Source organism: Panthera tigris, chromosome C2 (genome assembly GCF_018350195.1).
Source record: "Panthera tigris isolate Pti1 chromosome C2, P.tigris_Pti1_mat1.1, whole genome shotgun sequence".
NCBI classification, from domain to species: Eukaryota; Metazoa; Chordata; class Mammalia; order Carnivora; family Felidae; genus Panthera; species Panthera tigris.
Window position 1 is genome coordinate 124,337,598 of NC_056668.1, and position 5,718 is coordinate 124,343,315.

Below are 5,718 nucleotides of genomic sequence, written 5' to 3' on the forward strand. Positions count from 1 at the left end.
ATCTAGCAGTCATTCTTTTGAAGGAGTTCTGTCTTTTCTGTTGCTGCTTTTAATATGTCCTCTTTATCTTTGGTGTTTTAGAAGTTTACTGTAATGTATCTAAATGTGAACTTTTTATTTATATGCCTTGGTATATGTTGGGCTTCCTGTGTCTATAGATTCAAGTTTTATAGGTGGTCTGGGAAATTTATATCTTTGATTTTTACCTTTTTACCATTCTGTTTTCTTATTCTGAAACTCTGGTTACATGTGTTCTCTCCTCCATATTCCTTAACCTCTCTTTTATAAGTTCTACTTGCTTTGTTTCTCTGTGCTGTAATCTGGGTAATTTTTTTTACATCTATCTTCCAATTCATTTTCTTTTTTTAATGTTTATTTTTTTTTTTTGAGAGAGTGTGAGTGGGGAAGGGGCAGTGGGGGGATGTAAGCAGGGAAGGGGCAGAGAGAGAGGGAGGGACAGAGGATCTGAAGTAGGCTCTGGGCTGATAGCAGTGAGCAGCCTGATGTGGGGCTTGAACTCACGAACTGTGAGATCATGACATGAGCTGACGTTGGACGCTTAACTGACTAAGCCACCCAGACACCCCCAATTCACTTTCTTTTCAGCCCTGTATAACTGCTTTACAATCTATCCAGTGAGTTTTCAAATTGATTATATTTAAATATTAAGGTTTTATTCAATTCCTTTATCAAATCATTTTTATAGTTTCTTTTCTTTGATAATTTAACATTTCTATCTCCTTTTTATTTATTTTTTATTTATTTATTTTATATGTAATTTATTCTCAGATTGGTTTCCATACAACACCCAGTGCTCATCCCAACAGGTGCCCTCCTCAGTGCCCATCACCCACGTTCTCCTCTCCCCCACCCCCATCAACCCTCAGTTTGTTCTCAGTATTTAAGAGTCTCGCATGGTTTGCCTCCTTCCCTCTCTGTAACTTCCCCCCTCCTTCCCCTCCCCGCTGGTTTTCTGTTAAGTTTCTCAGGATCCACATATGAGTGAAAACATATGGTATCTGTCTTTCTCTGCCTGACTTATTTTACTTAGCAGTTCCATCCACATTGCTACAAATGGCCAGATTTCATTCTTTCTCATTGCCAAGTAGTATTCTACCCCCTTTTTAAAAAACACTTTGAGGCATCTGGGTGGCTCAGTCAGTTCAGCATCCAGCTGTTGATTTCCGCTCAGATCAAGATCCCAGGGTTGTGGGATTGAGCCCTACACAGGGCTCCACACTGAGTGTAGAGCAAGCTTAAGATTCTCTCTCTCCCTTTGTCCTTCTACTCTGCTGGCACTCTCTCTTTCTCTTTAAAGTAAAAAATAAAACAAAAGCAAAAATGCTTCATACAGAGTTACTTTATAAGCTGTAACCGAAATTTCAATAACTGAAGTACTTGTGTGGAGGGATGTCTAAATTTATGGTTTGTTATTTTTTGCTGAATCTCCCTCATGGTGACTCATTTCTTTGTGTGATTTTTTTTTTTTTCATTTTTAATTGTCAGTTCATGTTTGGTCCAACTTAATCTGTGTGAATCCTGAAGAATTAAAGAATGTTTCCTTTATTTTTACCAGGTGCAACAGAGTTTTATAAATTTTGACCATTTTAATTTCTAGACTGAGAGGGTTGCTGACCTATAGCTACTATACATTTGAACTCCAGATCTGAGTGTGAGAGCCTAGGGTGGCAACTTTTCTGGAGAGACTAGCATAATTATCATGATTGTTGTTATTGTTGCTGCTATTGTTATTATCTACATGGAACCATCAGAGCAGAGTTCTTCCAGGCTTCCTTTGGTTGGCAGGTAGGTAATTTTACCCCTTATTTCATTAGTGATGTCACTCTTTTCAAGGGTTTTGGCATCATGTGAGAGACTTGGGCATATTTCCCACATTTTCTTGAGCCAAAGGTTTATTCTTTCATTTCCCTGCACAGTAGTTAATCCCCAAGGCATTGGTTTCTGAATTGGCAATTTTCCTTAGGGCTTCACAAAATTTTCCTTCTGGTCATCACTTATGGGTTGTTTTTGTTTTTAAATTTCAGCTTATGCTGTTTTATATTGACTTTAGATAGAATTTCTTCTTATTTTGAGTGCATTTATATGTTTATGTGCTTGTTTTAACATATTCAGGACCTAGTCAAGTTAAAATGGGAAGGCATTTTAGAATTTCTGGTTTTCCAGGCTGTTAGAAGGGAAGTCTCTTGCCTTAAACTTTTTTATTTAATAAACCATTTCTTCTTTATTAGTTTATTTTCAAGCTAAATATAAATTTAGAACTTTTGTGTGTGGATGAAAGCCAGGGAAAAATCATTTCAAAATCAATGATTTACAGTTTCCAGAATCTACCTTCTTAGTTGAAATTGAGACTATTTTGGCCATCTCTAATCTCTAGATAACTTTCCTGTTCTCCATGATACCATAAAAATTATCAATTGGTGAAATTGTTGGGCATTTGCTTCTCTTTTCTTAAGCTCTTCCTATGTAATTCATTTGGATCTGAAAGTTTTCTCATACTATCCCCATATCTCTTAGAATTCAGTTTTTCTTACCACTGGCTTGAAGATTATTCCTCTTAATAGAAAAGATAGAGGTCTTGTTAATACACAAATTGTGGAAGAGTTGGCAGATGAAACATTACTTTATAAATGGCTTATCTTGTCAATAAGAGAAATCCATAGAGTTTGGGTCTTATGCTTCTATGGCTCTCAGTCATTCAAGTTGGTATGTGTCCTTCCTAACTTGACCTTCTGCATGATGTTGACATCTAGGTGGTTTTTCAGGGCAACTGCAGAAAGGGCCTCCCTTTCTGAGTAGTTCCTGCTACTTCTGGGTGAATTTCTCCTAAAGGAGAGTGTTCTCTATTCTCCTGATATCTGGTCCCCATTGTAAGCTCTCTGTTTTGATAGTGGAATCATGGGGGCTCTTATATCTGAGTTTTAAAAACTGGAGCTCCTCTTAAGTGTTACAAGATCCTGGTCTGGGGCACAACAATTGAAGCTTTAGGAATACAATGCTGGTGTGTGTGGGCATCTTGGGGCAGGTTCTGCAAAGTTGGGAAGCAGAGTAAGGACAAAGACCTTCAGCCTGTGGCTCTGGACTCCGAGTTTGAGCTCCATCAGGTTTCAGGTAAAGCTAGGCACATAGGTGACTGGATACCATAGTAACACCCTGAAGCTTGAAGTAATAGTACAGTGTCCAAGGCAGGAGCCTCTTGGTTGCTTGAGACCTGCTGTTGTTTTTAAGGTAGCTAAAAGCTTTATGCCTCACCCTAGTGCCTGTAGTTTAAAGCAGTGGCCACACTGGTTTCCTCATGGTCATTACTCCTTAGTGGAGGCAGCCTACGTGGATTAAAGGGAGGGTCAAGAAGATGTGGCCACTCCAGAGACCCTAGCTTCCTCTTTTCATTTTGTCATTATTTTTTCACACAGAATTGGGCAGGGATCCTGCTCACAGGGCCCCCAACGGACAAAGGTAGACCACATTTAGGTAATGGTAGGAGCATTTGCTTGAATTCTGTTGGGATGACATGATATCATTAAAGGAAAGGAAGAGATGAGGAAATCTTTCATCTCATTGCATTTTTTTTTTTTTTTTTTTTTTTTTTTGCAGCTGCAATGGTAGTTGTGTGCTAGTTTCTGAGTATGGCTTATTTGTCCAGGAGTAAATGACATGGTATCAAATTTTTCTGCATGTGTCTCTATCTTCCTGCATTAGAACAAGAGTATTTTTAGGGACACTGTTTTTTTTGTTTTGTTTTTTTGTTTTTTGCCTTAAAATCATGACTTCCTCTCATCCCCTTAGTGGGTGGGGCCTTGGGCAGTTTCCTCAATCATTCCAAGTTTTGGTTTCCTCATCTGTAAAATGAGGACGATAACAATAGTACTTAGCTCATAATGTCATTTTGAAGATCAGTCCATGTTGAATGAATTCTGCAATGAATGAAGCATATTTTCCTTCTACTTTTATTTCCTTTCAAGAAGTTCAGGCTGGATGGTCTTAATGTTGTCAAACCATGTGGGATTGTGTGCAGTGTTCTGAGTTCTCCCATCAGGAGTGGTTGGAGAGAGAAGCCAGTGACTCACCCTTTCTTGACCTCCCCATTCTTCTCTCTCACACCTGGATCCTCACGTGTTGGAAGCTGGCTAGGGGTGGGGAAACCCCACGCTGCTGAAAAACTGCCTTTAAAGTCTTCAGAACCAAAGGCAAGGAGCCAGAATCAAAGATTACCTTGTTTTTTGGAGTGTATCACTGGCTATTGTCCCCATCAAACAAAGCCCTTTCATCAGAGGTTCTTTAAAACACTTTTTTTCCCTCCTTTATTTTGCTTTGAAATAAGCTGGGCAACAATTAATTTCAGAGAGAGAGAGAGAGAAAGATAATTCAACAAGGATCTATTACTACTCTCAGCTTCTATTGCTGTAATGAAAATCTATTTCCTTTCCCTTTTGTGTCCCATATAATTTAATGCCCATTTTATTAATGGTCTGAAATAATTACGGAACCCTTTGTGATTCTCAAGTATGTTTCATTTAATTGTGCAATAAATGCCTAATCTCTTCCTCCATCTGAAGCTATTATGGCGTTAAAATTAACAATTATGCAGCAATGCGCCGGGGTCCATAGAAATCACTCCAGATAACTAGACATATATAAATCATTCATGAGAACAATTTCTGAAAAGAGACGGAGGGGAAAAAAAATTGTGTTGAAAATGACATTGGGAAGCCAAGGGCCCAGCCTGTAAGAAGATAGTAACACCTTTAAAAAATCTTTTTTCTTTCCTTTTTTGTTATTATTATTTTATTAATTGTGTATGTGGCATAGCCCTCCCCCCCCCCCACTTCTATTAGCCTGACAGATATTTTCAGAATTAATTAACTGTTAGCTCTGAGGATAAATTGTTCATTATCAATTTCCCCCCCTCTTTCTTTCTTTCCTTTTATAGTTTTTCTTTTTCTTTCAGGCCAGCAATTACACTCCCTGCCTTTCTCCAGCAGCTCCTGTTCTGCACAGCTATCCAAATGGGGAAAGTGCTTTTTCTTTCAGCCCTATTCACTTCTCCTCTTTTCCCTTTTGTGGGATTTAATAACCATGGCTGATAGGCTCATGCTGGACAGAGAGGTTAAGTTTGTTGTCTCAGCACTTTGCTGACAGGGGACAGTGCAGGAATTCTGTAACTTCTAGCCAGCCCTGTGGAGCTGCCTATAGCCTGGCCCACATACGCATAACCTCTAAATAGTGTTCAGGAACCCTGCTGCCCCAAACATCCTGCTTAAATAAGAACACCTCCATTGATGTTGCTAGAGCCACCTCTATATTCCTGAGTCTTAAGAGATTCCCAGCAAATATCCTCCAACTCACACCCTAGTTTAGCATAGGCATGTGTGTATACACACACACATGCACGTACACACACACATGCATGCATGCACATAGACATGTGCACGCATGCTATGGAGCAGTGGAGCAGGGACAGAAAACCAAGGGTCTTCAGGGCTAGGCAGGAAATAAAGATGAGTGGAATGGGTGGGTTGGGGCTGTGGCAAACTGGAGATCCCATGCCCTGCCTGGAGGGGGCAGTTGTTACCCAGCTTCCAAAGATTTTTAGGCATGTGGGCCCAGTGTGGCCAACTCTTCTGATATTTCCAGAAAAGCCTGAAATTTTAATGTGTAACCTATCAACTAATTGTTGATAACCAATATAGAAAATTTTAA